We start from the raw sequence: 22,914 nt of genomic DNA, 5'->3' as shown, positions 1-22,914 counted from the left end.
TCACATATAACATATCATGCCAGCATATAAACATATCATCACATACTGTCAGACATATATGGGGTGTCTGACCTACCCTTCGGTCCTAACAACCGAACTCTACTACTATCACATATACATATCATGCCAGCATATAACATATCAAATAGTAGCAAACCTAGATGATATCACAAAGACAATCATCTAACATACAACTCCTACTGGTGAGCCGGCATTGTGGCCGTAGAACCACCGCTACTGGAAGGTAACTCACCTCACACTGCTGAAGTCCCGAAGACACAATCCCACACTTGCTGAAGTCCTACAGACTCAACCCTAGCTGCTGGCTGACAGATTCCCGAACTGTCAACACCAAAATAACACCCAATTAATAATTGGGTCCCAATACATAACCATAAGTATATTCTTTGGGTAATTACTACATTACCCCTAACTTGGCTTATTCAAGCCCAAGGCCCAATCCATAGGCCCAAAGTCAATTAGGAATAAAAGCCCAACACATGGCCTAATTCTCCAAATTGGGCCTAGGCTGAAACATGGTCTCATTCTAAGGCCCAACATCATATAATCATTAAGGCCCAAACTATGGCCCATCTATGGCCTAATTTTCCAAATTTGGCCCAAGCCCCTTACATGGGCCTTACCCCAGGCCCATTAAATTATTCTAGTCCATTGGCTTGACTTTGGATGACCTAACAATAAACCCAAGTGAAATTAGGGTTTCACATAAGATGATGATTAGGGTTAAGTTTCCTGCTTAACCCATTAAGGACTTAATCCATTAAGTCCAATATCGCTTAGATTAATCTTTACCAATGATTATTATTTAATATCTGAAGTTATTAAATAATTCTCGTGTGTCCCGATTAATTCCCCAAATTAAGATTTACTGGCATTAGGGTTTTCCAACCTAAATACTAGCCCATTGTTAATTTGTTGGACTTTTAGGTTAGTTTGGGCTTTATTGGGCCTATCAAGCCCACTAGAATGTCATCAAGCCCATTAGGGATTTATTGGGTCCATTAGAGTTCATTAAGCTACATTGGGCCCATTAGAGCTCCTTTGAGCCCATTAGGGTTTCTAGCACCCCAAATGAATCAATCACAAGAGGCAAAACGCACTGCCACCCGACACGGCGGCCGGTGGGGGCAGGAGGCGGTAGCCACCACCCTAAGGTGGTGGTTCTCAGTTTTTTTTATTAATCGAATTTGCTACAGTTACAATGCCCAACCGATCAACACACATACACCCTACTCTAATTATAAACACATACACATGAAAATACACCCACCCATGGTTGTACACGGCGGCAGCCACCACCTCACGGTGGTGGCAGTGGCGGTCTTCCTCACTTTCCAGCCTAGCATCTCCATTAAAACATCCGACCACTACATACATACAACCCCACGAACACCAAAAACAGCTAGCACACCCGAACACACACCCAAAACGCACACACAGCCACCTTCCTCATGGTGGCCTGTGGCAGCAAACGAAGTGACAAGGCGGAAGCCACCATGGCTGGTGGCCATGGTGGTTCTTCGCGGTTACCAGCCAACAAGCTATCACAGCACACAAGGTCCAAAAGCCACTACCCACCAGGTGGCGTATCAAACGGAGGAGATGGCACCCTAATAACCGGCAGCGGTCGCTGGATCACAGCAGCAACAAATGCGAAGCATCCGACGACGTCTTTTCTTTGACGGGGATGGGTAGCGACGACAACCGAGGAGTACAATGGCGGCGCTTCAGTGAGATGGCATGCGAACGAAGTTTAACTCGACTGGTATCGGTGGTGGTGACGCTTGGAAAGGAACAAGAAGGGAGGTGGTGGTGCGAAACCCACCGACCACAGCAATGGTAGCCTCGCATCTAAGTTTTCGGTAACCCACGACGATCTAAGACATTCGCGACTTCTCCGGCTACAGGAGGGCTGGTGGAGCTGTGGAGAACGTGAGAAAGAAGGGTGACGGCTCATTCTCCTGCTAGGGTTAGGGTTAAATCCGTGGGTGACGGGTTTATATACCCCGATCCCCCAAAGTTGTTTCCATAATGGCAATTTCAGCCCCTCTTTTTCCATTTTCTTTAAAAATGTGATCCAATATCTACACTTTCAACCCAATCCATGGAGATCCCTTACAATTTATGTCCCATAAATTATCAAACAGCCCCCAATATCTTAATTATGACATAATCAGCCTCTCCACCTCATTTCGTTTTAAATTAAATTCAACTAATTACTACGGAGCCCCTGCCTTTATAAATAATGATAAAATGAGTCTCAAACTCACGCTTTTAACCCCCGACTTCTAAAAATGTGGCAACTAACTCCTCGAACCCAACATTATGCATATATAATTATTTATTTCAGGCTACCATTCGTTCATTAATTTATTTATTTAACTAATAAATAAACGGGGTTTTACAACTCTCCCCCACTTAAATTAGATTTCATCCTCGAAATCATTCCTTACCAATCCTTACATACCAAGCCACTCTAGTAACATAGTCATCTTCCCGAGCACACCCTAGCCTTCCCAGGGTAGCTGTGACCAATCTTCGCAAAGCCCTAATATCCTCATATGAACGAACTCCTCGTAACGGGATCACATCCACTTCATCTAAATCTACTATCTCGAGATGGTATGATTGCCTGACAGACCACTCATACTGAATCATTATCAATGAATCTAGCATGTTTATCCTTCAACTGACTACTCAAATTTTGATAGATTTTAGGTCCTCACTATAAAACAGGTGCACAGACCCAATTATCCCTATAAATCACTTACACTTAGCCAAGGCTCAGCTAATCTCGCTGTGAGTGACTTGTCACTCCCCAAATCATCTAGCTATCCATGTGTACTTGCAACCTAAAACACGAATACGAACACTACCCGAACGCAGAAATTGCTTGAACACTAAATTGCCTGAGGTAGTATGTGGCTACATGCTGCTTACCAAAAGCTACCAAGACCTCCTGGGTCTTAATTCGCTTGCCAATCCTCTGAAATACTGGGTTTCCACCCGGCTGCAGAGCCAAAGGACTCCCTACTTAGTCGCCTCACACGACCTGTGAACGAAACCTTCTCTGGAACTAGTTGCCTCTAATTATCATGCGACCGTGACTCTACTACTTTCTGATCTAACCGATCGGGTCCTTGCGTCGAATCCTGTCATCATCAAATCCAAGACTAAAAGTGATTGCTACTTTACCAATGGTAGCCTTATCTCACATGACTTCTTATACAGTCCATTTCTTTCCTGATCCCATAATTGTATTGGCGCTCCTACAGTCCTATCACTGGCTCAACCAGATCTAAGTCATCTGGGTAATTCCGAAATCCAATCCGGGGATTTCCTTATCCTTACCGCTACACCCGAACTGGTAGGTACTACTATTCCTTTTGCGTCCTAACAACGCACTCACACTATCTACTAACCTAGTGAATGTTGCGGCTACACCCGCAGTCTCACAACACTTTATCATTATCTGACCGCTAGTGAATGCTATGGCTACCCCCGCAGTCTTACAACACTTTCCATACCATCTGACTACTAGTGAATGCTACGGCTACCCCCGTAGTCTTACAACACTTTCCATACCATCTGACTACCAGTGAATGCTACGACTACCCCTGTAGTTTTACAACACTTTCCATACCATCTGACTACTAGTGAATGCTACGGTTACCCCCGTAGTCTTACAACACTTTCCATACCAGGTCGGACATGCACTCGACCTAACACATCACTTAACTATAGTCCTAACCGGAACTCTAACATGGTTCCTGAAACCTGCTATCATGTGACCCCACTGTATCAGTACCGTACCCATGCCCGTGATCAAAGCGTCACAGTAAACCATGAAATCATCTACATCCTCTTGCAGGGTGAGAATCAGTGCCTCGCACAGCTGCTTTCTGAGAGTATTGAAGGTTGCCTACTATTCAGGCCCTCAACGAAAGGCCATCGACTTCTTGGTTAGTCGGGTCAAAGGAACCACAATCTCGGAGAAGTCCCATGTAAATCTCCAGTAGTAACCTGCTAGACCCAAGAAACTCCGAATCTCAGATGGAGACCTCGGAATCTCCCACTGCATCACAACCTCTATCTTGGTCGGATCAACTAGAATACCCTTCTAGTTGACAAGATGCCCAAGAGATTGCACCCCATGCAACCAGAACTCACATTTGGAGAACTTATAAAAAAAGTCTCTCCCCCACTTAAATTCGACTAAGTCTTCACTGCACGCAAAAATTGAAGGATTTCCTATCCTTCTCACTTTCTAATATCCCACTGATAACAACTTGTGTCTGCCAATGCTAGCATTAAATCACCGATTAAACCTTAAGATCTCACATCCTCGGAAATATCGATGAGTACTCTTGACATCTGATCTAGTCTGACACCCCGATCCATCTATCATGTTGTCAATTGAAGGTCTCAATCTTCACTTTCGTTGACGAATCCTCGTTCTCATTTCCAATCTTGTAGTACCACTGAACTCTAACCAAACACAACCCATGCGGAAATACAATTCTCCTGAACATGCGATGACCAGCTACTTATGCATCTAACACCCGCAACTGACACTACCCTTTTCATGTCACCAGCTCTGTCCTAGCAACGGTAGTGCCTTGAACTCCAAAGTTCATCCATAGAAAATTACCGACCATACCTGAACAATGATAGAACCCCTGAACGCTGACTTCACTGTAGAAATATTACTCTAACCCTGACCGAGGATTTTCCTAAACAATACTCCTGCACAAATCACAACAAAGATCCGGAATGATAACGGTACACGCGGAACCCGCTCCGCAAGATGCATCCCTTGAGGGTTCATCAATGACTTTTCGGCTTGAAGGATGGCATATATTATCCTTGATAACCCAAACACCAGCAGGAAACCGTCCCGAGATCTAACTTATCCAAACTTACTCATAAGTCCAACGCGATACGTATCCCCAACATCCATCTAATAGCAATAGAAGATGACATAACCGCAACATCTGGAGGAATACTAATCACCTTCTGCTAACATGACCAACCCCACTACCCTGTGGTAGCCTAAACCCTCGGAGCGACAAACTCTCTTGTACACTGTCATGTATGTGCTGCACTGACTCTGGCCCTTCACTTGGTGATCAGAAATCATGGGTCTCTTCCCAACACCTGTAACAACGTAAATTTTCAAAACCAACTTTTAATTTCTTAAACATGTTTTCCTCCAAATCAAGTCATAAGAATCCAATGTATCATATCGTCATAAAAAACATATAAATCCCAAGATCATAAAACAAATCCTCCGCTAGTGTGTACAAATCACACCGGTGCCTTCCTACGGTCCTCGCTAGTATCTGAAACACATAACACAACAACTGTAAGCATAAATGCTTAGTGAGTTCCCCAAAATACTACTTACACACATACGCCCTTCCAGGCCATGACCTTTCGGTCCATGTGTCTCAGGGGGCTTTCGTCCCAACTCGATAAACCTTCCGGTCCTACCAACGTTGACTTTCCAGTCCACATCACAATGCCTTCCGGCCCACAACATAACGCCTTCCGGCCCATATCAACCATAGCATACATAGCACATACAAATAGTTAACTTAGTCACATACAATGCATACTTCTTATAACATATCCGACCTTCCGGTCACCCACAGATACCCGTCCGGGTACAGTATAGTGAGAAGACTCACCTCTGATATCTCGGCAAATCACTGACTTGGTAGGAATGTGATCTAGCCCCCGTGTAAACATATAAGGCAAATTTTCCCATAAATATGACTGTACTCTAACCTTTCTTAACATCCTCAGAAGGGTAAAAGACCATTCGCTGCTGACCAAACCCTAAAAGCCAACCAAAGTCAACGGTCAACTTTGACCCGACTCGGCGATTGCACTTGGGCAACTCGGCGAGTCCACCTGTCTCCACTTAAACCCTTAGTCCCAAATAACACGTCGAGTCCCTCCCTTTACTCGACGAGTCCCCAGGCATGAATCGCGGGGCTACCTTGACTCAATTCGCCGACTCCCAAGAACAACTCAGCGAGTACTTGCCATACACAGATTCTTTTGACCTCCTAATGTCAAATCTGTTCCTTAATTCCATATATCTGACCTTTCCAATCAATATAATCACGTAAATCTCGAAACTTGATGCTAATATACATACATAATGGCATCAAATGGTGATTTAGTCCCAAAAATGGCAACCTAAGTCCAATCACCCCTCAAGGACCCATAAAGCATACTCGATTGAAGTCTCTAAACCTCTTTGAGTCAAGATCCAAAGCATAGACTCGATAAGGGACCAATTGCTCCACATAAACATCCTCACAAGAGGTTAGAAAACCCTAATCTCTAAGTTCAATACCAAAACTAAAGAAGGTTCGAATGAATACCTCAAGTTGGAAATCTCTAGACTCTGAAACCACTTGAATCACACCTCCTTCAGCCTCCTCTTGATCTTGATCACCTTCTTTTTGCCAAGCCAATGAAAGAAAGATCAATAAAGGCTTCTCCTTCCTTCCAAACGATATAAATCACTAAGGGTGCTCTCAAGGGTCTGGTAGCCGCAATGGGAGGCTAAGAGTACCCTTAAATAGGCTCCAACCCAGTAGGATTAGGGTTTCATTAAACAGCGTGGACTCACCGAGTCCGCTCATGGAGTTGTCGAGTCCAATGCGAACCCGGATGAACAATCACGACCCTATTCGATGAATGTACGCATCAACTCGCCGAGTTCCTTCTCATATTTCAAAAAAATAAATATTAACTAATATACCTGGGATTCCGGATGTTACAATTCTCCCCCACTAGAATCATACTTTGTCCTCGAAGTCTCATTCTACAAACTATTCCGGATGCTACTCCCGCATCTCGCGCTCCAGCTCCCAAGTCAGCTCTGACCCCTTCTCGTGCTGCCACTGCACTTGCACCAAAGGAACTTCCTTGCTCCTCAGAACCTTGATCTTCCGATCCCTAATTGCCACCGGTCTCTCCACATAGTTCAGGCCTGCATCCACCTGAACGTCCTCTAATGGTACTACTGCCAACTCATCGGCAATACACTTCCTCAACTGCGACACATGAAAGGTGTCATGAATCTGACCCATCTCCGCAGGTAGATCCAAACGGTAGGCTACCTTGCCTACTCTCACAATTATCCTTAAAGGTCCAATATATCGAGGCCCCAACTTTCCCCTCTTCCTGAATCGAATCACTCCTTTCCAAGGAGAGACCTTTAAGAGTACAAGGTCACCAACCTGAAACACGAGCTCAGACAGACGCCTGTCCGCATAACTCTTCTGGAGACTCTGAGCGGTCAAAAATCTCTTCCTGACCTGCTGTATCTGCTCTTTCGTTAGAAGCACAATCTCCATACTACCCATTACCCGTTGCCTCACCTCTCCCCAATAGATGGGGGTCCGACACCTCCTCCCATACAACAGCTCAAAGGGTGGCATACCAATGCTCGAGTGATGGCTGTTGTTGTATGAAAACTCTGCCAAGGGTAAATATGTGTCCCAACTTCCGCCAAAATCCAAAACACATGCTCGGAGCATATCCTCGAGTGTTTGAATCGTCCACTCACTCTGCCCGTCCGTTTGTGGGTGGTATGCGGTACTGAAATGCAGCCACGTACCCAACTCCTCGTGAAACTTCTTCCAAAATCTGGAAGTAAATCGTACATCCCGATCTGAAGCAATCGACATCAGGACCCCATGTCGCGATACCACCTCCCTCACATACATCTCTGCCAACCTCTCAGCAGAAGAGCTCTCACTGATAGCAAGAAAATGAGCGCTCTTCGTCAACCTATCCACAATCACCCAAATTGCATCGACCCCTCTCGCAGTCCTTGGCAATTTGGTGATAAAATACATGGTAATCTGTTCCCACTTCCACTCGGGAATCCCCAGCAGCTGCAGCTTACCATGCGGACGCTGGTGCTCGACCTTAACCTGGTGACAAGTCAGGCACCTTTTGATGAACCATGCAACATCCCTCTTCATACAAGGCCACCAATACTCCTTCTTTAGGTCCAAATACATCTTAGTAGCCCCGGGATGGATCAGGAACTTCGATCGATGTGCTTCTTCCATCAAAATGGTACGCGTCCCGCCCACAAATGGTACCCAAATCCGTCCCTGAAATGTCATAAGTCCCCGACTATCGGTAACGAACTCCGATACCTGCCCGTAAACCCGCTTCCTCATTCGGTTTTCCATTCTCGCAGCCTCAGCCTGGACCCCTCGGATGGTGTCCAATACCGGAGTCATCACTGTCAACCTCATACAAACGTCTTGAATCGAGGCTCTCTCCACCCTACGGCTCAAAGCATCGGCTACGACATGAGCCTTGCTCGGGTGGTACAGGATCTCACAATCATAATCCTTCACCACATCCAACCATCTCCTTTGGCACAAATTCAGGTTTGGTTGATCCATCAAGTACTTCAGACTCTTGTGGTTCGTGTGTATGGTACACCGAACCCCATACAGATAGTGCTGCCAGATCTTGAGGGCAAACACTACAGCCCCCAGCTCCAGATCGTAGGTCAGATATCTCGACTCATTAGGCTTCAGCTGCCTCGACGCATATGCTATAATGTGTCCCCTCTGCATAAGCACTGCCCCTAACCCAGATATTGATGCATCATAATATACTACAAAATCCTCCATCCCTTCCGGGAGTGCGAGCACCGGAGTTTCGCACAACGTCTGGTGAAGTGTCTCAAATGAGGACTGCTGCTCCGGACCCCATGAAAATGCAACACCCTTCCGGGTCATCTTGGTAAGTGGCACGACAATCTTGGCGAAATCCCTAATAAACCTCCGATAATAGCCGGCCAATCCCAGCAAAACTCCTGATCTCAGTGGGTCATCTCGGCACCTCCCATCTCAGCACCGCCTCGATCTTGGCTGGTTCGACCAATATTCCCTTCTGGTTAACAAGATGCCCTAGGAAGTGGACCTCTCGTAACCAGAAATCGCACTTGGAGAATTTGGCATACAACCTCTCCGATCTCAGAACTCCAAGGATCTCCCTCAAATGCACCTGATGCTGCTCTCTAGACCTTGAATATACCAAATATCATCAATGAATACGATCACCGACCGATCCAGCATCAACCTGCACACCGTGTTCATGAGATCCATGAACGCAGCTGGGGCATTGGTGAGCCCAAAAGGCATCACCACAAACTCGTAATGTCCATAACGAGTTCTGAATGCAGTCTTCTGGATATTTTCATCCCGAACCCTCATCTGATGATAACCCGACCTCAAGTCTATCTTGGAGAACCAAGATGCCCCTGCAACTGATTGAACAGATCATCGATCCTAGGTAACGGATACCGGTTCTTGACCGTCAACTTGTTCAACTCCCGGTAATCAATACACATCCGGTGTGAACCATCCTTCTTCTTGAAAAAAAGGATCGGTGCTCCGCAAGGTGAGCTACTTGGTCGAATAAACCCCTTCCACAACAGCTCCTGAAACTGCGAGGATAACTACTACATCTTTGGCGGTGCGAGGCGATAAGGCGCCTTGGCGATAGGTGCTGCTCCCGGAACCAAATCAATACGGAACTCCACTTGTCTTTCCGGAGGCACACCCAGCAGTTCCTTGGGAAAAACATCCGGAAACTCGCACACTACCGGAACCTCATCAACCGAACTTGGCCTCCCCACGGCCACTCGTGTGTCCATCATATAGGTTATGAAACCACTGCAGCCCTGCTGCAAACTCTATCTCGCCCTGGCAGCCGAACAAAACGCAGACCCACACCGGGTCCCTTCGCCATACACAATAAGAATTCCCCCACTAGGGTCTCGTATGGTCACCAGCTGTCTCTCGCAGTCAATAACTGCTCCAAACTTACTCAACCAGTCCATGCCCACGATGACACAGACATCTCCCATCGCGATAGGAACTAGATGTATAGGGAACTTGACACCAAAAATCTCGAGCATACATCCTCGAATCACCTCGGTGGCATATACTGCTTTCTCATCAGCTATGGAAACCCTCAGGGGTTGATTCATCACCTCCCGATCAATACCGATGTGTTGACTAAAATCCAAAGATACAAAAGACTGAATCGCACCCGAGTCAAATAATACCAAGGTAGGTAAAGAATTCACAAGGAAAGTACCTACGCATATCATAATATAAGCACAATATCTCAACATGAAAGTAAATACATGAAAGAATACATACCAGCCACAACATCGGCGCCGTGCGGACCTCCTCCGCAGTCAACTGAAAAGCTCTCCCACGAACCTTCGGAGCCTCGGCCTTCGACGGTCGAATCTCGGTAACCCTAGCAGCAGGCGCAGATCCCTGTGCTAATCCCTGGTGAAGCTGAGGACACTCGGCCTTCCGATGTCCGGTCTAGATGCAATGGAAGCAAACCATAAATCCTTTGGGGAAATCCCTGGCGATATACCCCTCCTTGCCACATTTGTAGCAAGCACCTGATCGACAGGCCCCCTCATGACCCTTACCGCACTTTCCGCAAGTGCGGACCTTCTGACCTCCCGTCCTCGAATCGGCGGACATGGTCCGCCTGGTTGTCGGCTGAGACTGAGCCAGCCGTTAATCCACCCGCTGAGACTCGGCCTCCTCCATGGTCTGAGTCTCCAACTTGGTCTCCCTCTTCCGGGCATTTGCCTGGAGCTCAGCAAATGTCCAGTATGTCGAGTTCGATACGAACTCCCGAATGTCCCTCCTCAGAATACTCCAATATCGGCTCATCCGTGCCTTCTCAGTAGACACCTGCTCAGGGCAGAACATCGCCCTCTCATGAAACTTCCGGGTGACCACAACAACTGAATCATTACCCTGCTTGAGGGTCAAGAACTCCTGAATTAACCGTTCCCTCTCCATCGGGGGAACATACTCGTCTCTGAACATGGTAGTGAATCTCTCCCAAGTCACTGCTGAAATCTCTGCAAGAGTGAAGTTCGCCGTCACGAACTTCCATCAATCCTTTGCTCCTAGGCGGAGCTGGTTCAAAGTGAACCGTACCCTCAGATGCTCCGGACATGAACACGTATAGAAGCATCCCTCAATGTCAGCAATCCATCTCATCGCAGAGATCAGATCCTGCGTCCCATCAAACTCGGGGGGCTTCGTGTTGCTGAATTCCGGAATAGCAACGACTCACCTCCCTGAGGTCTGGCAGCAGCCACAACTACTGTAGCTGCGGTGGCTGCGGCCTCAGTCACTGCGGCGTACCGCTCATAGAAAGTCTCCAACAACGTGGTCTTGATAGACCCAAACATCTCCGAAATCTCGGCCCGAATTACCATAGCCACCTCATCGTGGATCATCTGATGAAGCTCCTCGTCACTCACACCGCTCGTCCCAGGTCTGTGGCGTGTCCCAACCATAATGCATCTTAAATACAACATAAAAATATCAGAGACTCGATCGAGCATACAGTCACTCGATAACGCAACCCTACCTGACCTCCGATACTCAAAGGATTCTTACTTGGGCTGCCCACTGATCCGGTGTCTTCAGTAGTATGCGCCCTATATTACTGACTACACCGCATCAGCATTCACCCCAAGTCTCCTCCTTAGACCCCGGAGCACGAGTACTCTATTCTTGCTATGCATTTGCTACCTACTCACTCTTAAGACATCTCATAGCAGCAGGATTCCCTAGACTAAGGCATCACAAATCAGGCCACTCTAGTCCTAATATGAATACCTAGTCTACTCTAGCATGCATAACGTATCATAACATATCTCATAACACACATTGTAAGGGTATTTTGGGGATGTTACCGTTTGGGCGTTGGCGGACCGTACACACTGCTTCTTCTTTGGCTATCACAAAATCTCTTATAAAATTTTAGGCTTTTATTATTGAAATTTTTTTCTCAAATCCTCGGTTTGAGATCAGTTACGCTCGGAGGTGCACCCGAATCCCTCAAACCAAGGCTCTGATACCAACTTGTAACAACGTAAATTTTCAAAACAAAATTTTAATTTCTTAAACATGTTTTCCTCCAAATCAAGTCATAAGAATCCAATGTATCATATCATCATACAAAACATATAAATCCCAAGATCATAAAATAAATCCTCCGCTAGTGTGTACAAATCACGTCGGCGCCTTCCCACGGTCCTCGCTAGTACCTGAAACACATAACACAACAACTGTAAGCATAAATGTTTAGTGAGTTCCCCAAAATACTACTTACACACATACGCCCTTCCAGGCCATGACCTTCCGGTCCATGTGTCTCAGGGGACTTCCGTCCCAACCCGGTAAACCTTCCGGTCCTACCAGCATCGACCTTCCGGTCCACATCACAATGCCTTCCGGCCCACAACATAACGCCTTTCGGCCCATATCAAGCATAGCATACATAGCACATACAAACAATTAACTTAATCACATACAATGCATACTTCATATAACATATCCGACCTTCCGGTCACCCATAGACACCCGTCCGGGTACAGTATAATGAGAAGACTCACCTCTGATATCTCAGTAAATCACTGACTCGGTAGGAATCCAATCTAGCCCCCGCCTAAACACATAATGTAAATATTCCCATAAATATGATTGTACTCTAACCTTTCTTAATATCCTCAGAAGGGTAAAAGACCATTTTACCCCTATTCTAACTCAAAGGCCTCGCTGCTGACCAAACCCTAAAAGCCAACCGAAGTCAACGGTCAACTTTGACCCGACTCGACGAGTGCGCTTGGGCAACTCGGCGAGTCCACCTGTCTCCACTTAACTCCTTAGTCCCAAATAACATGTCGAGTCCCTCCCTTTACTCGACGAGTCCCCAGGCATGAATCGCGAGGCTACCTTGACTCAACTCGCCGATTCCCAAGAATAACTCGGCGAGTACATGCCATGCATAGATTCTTTTGACCTCCTGAGGTCAGATCTGTTCCTCAATTCCATATATCTGACCTTTCCAATCAATATAATCACGTAAATTTTGAAACTTGATGCTAATATACATACATAATGGCATCAAATGGTGATTTAGTCCCAAAAATGGCAACCTACGTCCAATCACCCCTCAAGGACCCATAAAGCATACTCGATTGAAGTCTCTGAACCTCTTTGAGTCCATATCCAAAGCATAGACTCGATAAGGGACCAATTGCTCCACATAAACATCCTCACAAGAGGTTAGAAAACCCTAATCTCTAAGTTCAATACCAAACGAAAGAAGGTTCGAATGAATACCTCAAGTTGGAAATCTCTGGACTCTGAAACCACTTGAATCATACCTCCTTCAGCCTCCTCTTTCTCTTGATCACCTTCTTTTTGCCAAGCCAAGGAAAGAAAGATCAATAAAGGCTTCTCCTTCCTTCCAAATGATATAGATCACTAAGGGTGCTCTCAAGGGACTGGTAGCCGCAATGGGAGGCTAAGAGTACCCTTAAATAGGCTCCAACCCAGGAGGATTAGGGTTTCATTAAACAGTGTGGACTCGCCGAGTCTGCTCATGGACTCGCCGAGTCCAATGCAAACCCCGGATGAACAATCACGACCCTACTCGATGAGTCTACGCATCAACTCGCCGAGTTCCTTCTAATATTTCAAAAAAATAAATATTAATTAATATACCTGGGATTCCGGATGTTACAATTGTCTCCCACTAGAATCAGACTTCGTCCTCAAAGTCTCCTTCTACAAACAATTTCGGATGCTGCTCCCGCATCTCGCGCTCCGGCTCCCAAATCAGCTCTGACCCCTTCATGTGCTTCCACTGCACTTGCGCCAAAGACACTTCCTTGCTCCTCAGAACCTTGATCTTCCGATCCCTAATTGCCACCAGTCTCTCCACATAGTTCAGGCCTGCATCCACCTGAATGTCCTCTAATGGTACTACTGCCGACTCATTGGCAATACACTTCCTCAACTGCGACACATGAAAGGTGTCGTGAATCTGACCCATCTCCACAGGTAGATCCAAACGGTAGGCTACCTTGCCTACTCTCGCGATTACCCTTAAAGGTCCAATATATCGAGGCCCCAACTTTCCCCTCTTCTTGAATCGAATCACTCCTTTCCAAGGAGAGACTTTTAAGAGTACAAGGTCACCAACCTGAAACTCGAGCTCGGATAGACGCCTGTCCGCATAACTCTTCTGGAGACTCTGAGCGGTCAAAAATCTATTCGGAGCATATCCTCGAGTTTCCGAATCGTCCGCTCACTCTGCCCGTCCGTCTGTGGGTGATATACGGTACTGAAATGCAGCCTCGTACCCAACTCCTTGTGAAACTTCTTCCAAAATCTGGAAGTAAATCGTACGTCCCGATCTGAAACAATCGACATCGGGACCCCATGCCGTGATACCACCTCCCTCACATACATCTCTGCCAACCTCTCAGCAAAAGAGCTCTTACTGATAGCAAAAAAATGAGCGCTCTTCGTCAACCTATCCACAATCACCAAAATTGCATCGACCCCTCTCGCAGTCCTTGGCAATTTGGTGATAAAATACTTGGTAATATGTTCCCACTTCCACTCGGGTATCTCCGACAACTACAGCTTACCATGCGGATGCTGGTGCTCGGCCTTAACCTGGCAACAAGTCAGGCACCTTTCGACAAACGATGCAACATCCCTCTTCATACAGGGCCACCAATACTCCTTCTTTAGGTCCAAATACATCTTAGTAGCTACGGGATGGATCGGGAACTTCGATCGATGTGCTTCTTCCATCAAAATGGTACGCGTCCCGCCCACAAACGGTACCCAAATCCATCCCTGAAATGTCAAAAGTCCCCGACTATCGGTAACGAACTCCGATACCTACCCATAAACCCGCTTCCTCATTCGGTTTTCCATTCTCGCAGCCTCAGCCTGGGCCCCTCTGTCATCACTGTCAACCTCATACAAACGTCTCGAATCAGGGCGCTCTCCACCCTACGGCTCAAAGCATCGGCTACGACATTAGCCTTGCCCGGGTGGTACAGGATCTCACAATCATAATCCTTCACCACATCCAACCATCTCCTCTGGCGCATATTCAGGTTTGGAAGATCCATCAAGTACTTCAGACTCTTGTGGTCCGTGTATATGGTACACCGAACCCCATACAGATAGTGCCACCAGATCTTGAGGGCAAACACAGCCCCCAGCTCTAGATCGTGGGTGGCATATCTCGACTCATGAGGCTTCAGCTGCCTCAATGAATATGCTATAAAGTGTCCCCTCTGCATAAGCACTGCCCCTAACCCAGATATTGATGCATCACAATATACTACAAAATCCTCCATCCCTTCCGGGAGTGCGGGCACCGGAGCTTCGCACAACTTCTGGCGAAGAGTCTCAAATGAGGACTGCTGCTACGGACCCCATGAAAATGCAACACCCTTACGGGTCATCTTGTTAAGTGGCACGGAAATCTTGGAGAAATCCCTAATAAACCTCCGATAATAGCCGACCAATCCCAGAAAACTCTTGATCTCAGTGGTTGATCTCGGCACCTCCCATCTCATCACCGTCTCGATCTTGGCCGGGTGGACCAATCTGCCCTTCTGGTTAACAAGATACCCTAGGAATTGGACCTCTCATAACCAGAAATCGCACTTGGAGAATTTGGCATACAGCCTCTCCGATCTCAGAACTCCAAGGATCTCCCTCAAATGCTTCTCATGTTGCTCTCTAGACCTTGAATATACCAGCATCAGCCTGTACACTGTGTTCATGAGATCCATGAACGCAGCTGGGGCATTGGTGAGCCCAAAAGGCATCACCACAAACTCGTAATGTCCATAACGAGTTCTGAATGCAGTCTTCTGGATATTTTCATCCCGAACCCTCATATGATGATAACCCGACCTCAAGTCTATCTTGGAGAACCAAGATGCCCCCTGCAACTGATTGAACAGATCATCGATCCTAGGTAACGGATACCGGTTCTTGACCGTCAACTTGTTCAACTCCCGGTAATCAATACACATCCGGTGTGAACCATCCTTCTTCTTGAAAAAAAGGATCAGTGCTCCGCAAGGTGAGCTACTTGGTCGAATAAACCCGTTCCCTAACAGCTCCTAAAGCTGTGAGGACAACTCCTGCATCTCTGGCGGCGCGAGGCGATAAGGCGCCTTGGCGATAGGTGCTGCTCCCGGAACCAAATCAATACGGATTTCCACTTGTCTTTCCGGAGGAACACCCGACAGTTCCTCGGGAAAAACATCCGGAAACTCACACACTACCGGAGCCTCATCAACCGAACTTGGCTTCCCCACGGCCACTCGTGTGTCCATCATATAGGTTATGAAACCACTGCAGCCCTGCTGCAAACTCTATCTCGTCCTGGCAGCCGAACGAAACGCTGACCCACACTGGGTCCCTTCATCATACACAATAAGAACTCCCCCACTAGGGTCTCGTATGGTCACCAGCTGTCTCTCACAGTCAATAACCGCTCCAAACTTACTCAACCAGTCCATGCCCACGATGACACAGACATCTCCCATCGCGATAAGAACCAGATCTATAGGGAACGTGACACCAAAAATCTCGAGCACACATCCTCGAATCACATCGGTGGCATATACCGCCTCATCAGCTATGGAAACCCTAAAGGGGTCGACTCATCACCTCCCGATGAATACCGATGTGCTGACGAAAAGCCAAATATACAAAAGACCGACTCGCACCCGAGTCAAATAATACCAAGGCAGGTACAGAATTCACAAGGAAAGTACCTACGCATATCATAATATAAGCACAATATCTTAACATGAAAGTAAATACACGAAAGAATAGATACCAGCTACAAGCTCAGCGCTGCGCGGACCTCCTCCGCAGTCAACTGAAAAGCTCTCCCACGAGCCTTTGGAGCCTTGGCCTGCGACGGTCGAATCTCGATAACCCTAGAAGCAGGCACAGATCCCTGTGCTAATCCCTGGTGAAGCTGAGGACACTCGGCCTTCCGATGGCCGGTCTGGTTGCAATGGAAGAAAACCATAAATCCTTTGGGGAAATCCCTGGTGATATGCCCCTCCTTGCCACATTTGTAGCAAGCACCTGATCGACAGGCCCCCTCATGACCCAAAACCACACTTTCCGCAAGTGCGGCCCTTCTGACCTCCCGTCCTCGAATTGGCGGACTTGGTCCGCTTGGCTACCGGCTGAGACTGAGTCGGCCGCTGATCCACCCGCTGAGACTCGGCCTCTTCCCTGGCCTGAGTCTCCAACTCGATCTCCTTCTTCCGGGCATTTGCCTAGAGCTCAACAAATTTCCGGTATGTCGAGTTCGATACGAACTCCCGAATGTCCCTGCTCAGAATACCCAAATATCGGGTCATCCATGCCTGCTCAGTAGACACCTGCTCAGGGCAGAACATCGCCCTCTCATGAAACTTCCGGGTGACCAAAGTAACTGAATCATTACCCTGCTTGAGGGTCAAGAACTCCTGAATCAACCGTTCCCTCTCCACTAGGGGAACATACTCGTCTCTGAACATGGTAGTGAATCTCTCCCAAGTCACTGCTGAAATCTCTGCAAGAGTGAAGTTCGCCATCACAAACTTCCACCAATCCTTCGCTCCATGGCAGAGCTGGTTCAAAGCGAACCGTAACCTCAGATGCTCCGGACATGAACACGTATAGAAGCATCCCTCAATGTCAGCAATCCATCTCATCACAGCGATCAGATCCTGCGTCCCATCAAACTCAGGTGGCTTCGTGTTGCTGAATTCCGGAATAGCAACGAGTCACCTCCCTGAGGTCTGGCAGCAGCCACAACTACTGTAGCTGCGGCGGCTGCGGCCTCAGTCACTGCGGCGTACCGCTCATAGAAAGTCTCCAACAGCGTGGTCTTGATAGACCCAAACATATCCGAAATCTCGGCCCGAATTACCGCAGCCACCTCATCATGAATCATCTGATGAAGCTCCTCGTCACTCACACCGCTCATCCCAGGTCTGTGGCGTGTCCCAACCATAATGCATCTTAACTACAACATAAAAATATCAGAGACTCGATCGAGCATACAATCACTCGATAATGCAACCCTACTCGACCTCCGATACTCAAAGGATTCTTACTTGGGCTGCCCACTGATCCGATGTCCTCAGTAGTATGGGCCATATATTACTGACTACACCGCATCAGCACTCACCCCAAGTCTCCTCCTTGGACCCCGGATCACGAGTACTCTATTCTTTCTATGCATTTGCTACCTACTCGCTCTCAAGACATCTCATAGCAGCAGGATTCCCTAGACTAAGGCATCACAAATCAGGACACTCTAGTCCTAATATGAATACCTAGTCTACTCTAGCATGCATAACGTATCATAACATATCTCATAACACACATTGTAAGGGTATTTTGGGGATGTTACCGTTCGGGCGTTGGCGGACCGTACACACTGCTTCTTCTTTGGCTATCACAAAATCTCTTATAAAATTTTATGCTTTTATTATTGAAATTTTTTTCTCAAATCCTCGGTTTGAGTTCAGTTACACTCGGAGGTGCACCCGAATCCCTCAAACCAAGGCTCTGATACCAACTTGTAACAACGTCAATTTTCAAAACAAATTTTTAATTTCTTAAACATGTTTTCCTCCAAATCAAGTCATAAGAATCCAATGTATCATATCTTCATACAAAACATATAAATCCCAAGATCATAAAATAAATCCTTCGCTGGTGTGTACAAATCACGCCGGCGCCTTCCCACGGTCCTCGCATAAATGCTTAGTGAGTTCCCCAAAATACTACTTACACACATACACCCTTCCAGGCCATGACCTTCCGGTCCATGTGTCTCAGGGGACTTCCGTCCCAACCCGGTAAACCTTCCGGTCCTACCATCATAGACCTTCCGGTCCACATCACAATGCCTTCCGGCCCACAACATAACGCCTTGCGGCCCATATCAGGCATAGCATACATAGCACATACAAATAGTTAACTTAATCACATACAATGCATACTTCTTATAACATATCCGACCTTCTGGTCACCCATAGACACCCGTCAGGGTACAGTATAGTGAGAAGACTCACCTTTGATTTCTCGGTAAATCACTGACTCGGTAAGAATGCGATCTAGCCCCCGCCTAAACACATAAGGCAAATATTCCCATAAATATGATTGTACTCTTACCTTTCTTAACATCCTCAGAAGGGTAAAAGACCATTTTACCCCTATTCTAACTCAAAGGCCTCGCTGCTGACCAAACCCTAAAAGCCATCCAAAGTCAACGGTCAACTTTGACCCGACTCGGCGACTGCACTTGGGCAACTCGGCGAGTCCACCTGTCTCCACATAACTCGTTAGTCCCAAACAACACGTCGAGTCCCTCCCTTTACTCGACGAGTCCCCAAGCATGAATCGCGGGGCTACCTTGACTCAACTCGTCGAGTCCCAAGAACAACTCGACGAGTACATGTCATGCACAGATTCTTTTGACCTCCTGAGGTCAGATCTGTTCCTCAATTCCATAGAACTGACCTTTCCAATCAATATAATCGCATAAAGCTCGAAACTTAATGCTAATATACATACATAATGGCATCAAATGGTGATTTAGTCCTAAAAATCGCAACCTAAGTCCAATCACCCCTCAAGGACCCACAAAGCATACTGGATTGAAATCTCTGAACCTCTTTGAGTCCAGATACAAAGCATAGAATCGATAAGGGACCAATTGCTCCACATAAACATCCTCACAAGAGGTTAGAAAACCCTAATATCGAAGTTCAATACCAAAACTGAAGAAGGTTCGAATGAATACCTCAAGTTGGCAATCTCTGGACTCTGAAACCACTTGAATCACACCTCCTTCAGCCTCCTCTTGCTCTTGATCACCTTCTTTTTGCCAAGCCAAGGAAAGAAAGATCAATAAAGGCTTCTCCTTCCTTCCAAACGATATAGATCACTAAGGGTGCTCTCAAGGGACTGGTAGCCACAATAGGAGGCTAAGAGTACCCTTAAATAGGTTCCAACCCCAGAGGATTAGGGTTTCATTAAACAGTGTGGACTCGCCGAGTCCAATGCGAACCCGAATGAACAATCACGACCCTACTCGATGAGTCTACACATCAACTCGCCGAGTTCCTTCTCATATTTCAAAAAAATAAATATTAATTAGTATACCTGGGATTCCGGATGTTACAAGACCCCTACTATACGCACCTGGCACACACCTCTCTTTTCAGGGTGCTCCCAAATCGATCCCGCATCTGCAACTCTTGGAAATCATATCCTTCAGGGTCCGACACCCTGTCACGCTCGTTAGCTCGCTTGCGAATGGCTAAGTTGCAACAACTGGAACATCCTCTGTCCCCAAACTGGGTCACAAACTCTTCCCTGAAGCTTCTTAGATTCTCGAAGACTCTCACTTATTCGAGTATGGATCCTGTGCTTTCAGTAGTACGGGCCCAATACTACCTTCCACACCTATCCATACTTTCCTCAGCAATCCTCCCGGATCCTCCAAGACACTTCCTCAAGTAGTACACCCAAGTCTAACTGAGCCTCACTACTAACTCACTGAAATATATCCTAGGCTTCCCGAGGTTCCCGAACTCAACCAATCCTCAGCTGCTGAAAGATTCCCAGTAATGTCAACTAGCTACCTCATGAATATTGCCACATGCAACAGAGATCAGATAATCCTTAAAGTAACAGACTCATCCCTATAACGGTTAGACTCAAACGAGAGCTGTGCAATAGGGTCAAATCTATCACTATGAGATTATCCAGCCTGTGCCACATGTGACTTAGCATATTCACATAATAGCTAACTCACATTACTAAGAGTCCACAAAGCACAAAGCAATCAGCATTCAGACAATGGAAAATCTAACCATCATATTCCAATCAAATCATTTTATCCTCTAATCAGGAATCTGTACATGAAATACAAAGGCTCATACAATTAGGCATAACCTAAACAGGAAATCCTATCATTGACTGATCAGTACTAGCATGCACGTCTACAAGCACATATATAATAGGCATATAAGGCATCCTCCTAGATCCTTATCCCTAATCTAGCATGCAGTTCTCATAAGCATATCAAATCATAACATCTCATAACATGTATGGATATCTTGGGGAAGACTTACTTGAGCTCAGCTAATTGCACGCATCACACACCTTGTTGTTTTCAAAGTTCTTCTCTTTTCAACCTTCTTTTATAAAATGATTTTACTTTTGAAAATTTTCATACTAAGTCCTTAGTTTGAGTTCAGGCACACCCGAGAGTGTGCCCGAATCCCTCAAACCAAGGCTCTGATACCAACTTGTAACATCCCAAAAATACAGGCCAAAATTTTCACTTTTAAATACGTCATTATAAAACCAACAGTGTAATAAAACATTTGTAATATCATGTCATGTCAAAACCAAAGTAGAAATAAATAAACACGTTATCATAAAACAATATCAGAGTGTAATCCTAAAGATCTCATGTGCGGAAAACCATAGTGTGATGCGCTGTGATCAAGCTGGCTCCTTTCCTTTAAGCACGAAGTACCTGAAAGCAAAACTGAAAACCATAAGCACGAAGCTTAGTGAGTTCCCCCATCGTACCACATACCATACAATCACATATCAGACATACTGCCGAGCAATTCTGAGGTGCCCGACCTACACGGTACGACCATTCTGGGGTGCCGACCTATCCGTGTCAAGCCATTCTGGGGTGTTGACTACCCATGTCAAGGCATTCTGGGGTGCTGACTACCCATCGGGCCTAACAACCGATCCTCGGGGAATATTTCACCCCTACTGCTACTGTCACATATATCATAACATAACATATTATCAGACATATCTGGGGTGTCCGATCTACCCTTCGGCACTAACGACCGAACATGGGGACTATTCCCCTCCTACTACCACTATCACATATAACATATCATGCCAGCATATAAACATATCATCACATACTGCCAGGCATATCTGGGATGTTTGACTTACCCTTCGGTCCTAACAACCCAACCCTACTACTATCACATATACATATCATGCCAGCATATAACATATCAGGTAGTAGAAAACCTAGATGATATCACAAAGACAATCATCTAACATACAACTCCTACTGGTGGGCTGGTATTGTGGCTGTAGACCCACCGCTACTAGAAGGTAACTCACCTCACACTGCTGAAGTCCCGAGGACACAATCCCACACTTGCTGGAGTCCTGCAGACTCAACCCCAACTGCTGGCTGACAGATTCCCGAACTGTCAACACCAAAATAACACCCAATTAATAATTGGGTCCCAATACATAACCATAAGTATATTGTTTGGGTAATTACTACAGTACCCCTAACTTGGCTTATTCATGCCCAAGGCCCAATCCATAGGCCCAAAGTCAATTAGTAATCAAAGCCCAACACATGGCCCAATTTTCCAAATTGGGCCTATGCCTAAACATGGTCTCATTCTAAGGCCCAACATCATATAATCATTAAGGCCCAAACTATGGCCCATCTATGGCCTAATTTTCCAAATTGGGCCCAAGCCCCTTACATGGGCCTTACCCCAGGCCCATTAAATTATTCTAGTCCATTGGCTTGACTTTGGATGACCTAACAATAAACCCAAGTGAAATTAGGGTTTCACATAAGATGATGATTAGGGTTAAGTTTCCTGCTTAACCCATTAAGGACTTAATCCATTAAGTCCAATATCGCTTAGATTAATCTTTACCAATGATTATTATTTAATATCTGAAGTTATTAAATAATTCTCGTGTGTCCCGATTAATTCCCCAAATTAAGATTTACTGGCATTAGGGTTTTCCAACCTAAATACTAGCCCATTGTTAATTTGTTGGACTTTTAGGTTAGTTTGGGCTTTATTGGGCCTATCAAGCACACTAGAATGTCATGAAGCCTATTAGGGTTTTATTGGGTCCATTAGAGTTC

The sequence above is a fragment of the Lactuca saligna genome, chromosome 3, assembly GCF_052625555.1.
Source record: "Lactuca saligna cultivar CGN05327 chromosome 3, ASM5262555v1, whole genome shotgun sequence".
NCBI lineage: Eukaryota > Viridiplantae > Streptophyta > Magnoliopsida > Asterales > Asteraceae > Lactuca > Lactuca saligna.
The sequence above is the reverse complement of the archived record's forward strand: the minus strand, read 5'-3'. Positions refer to the sequence as shown.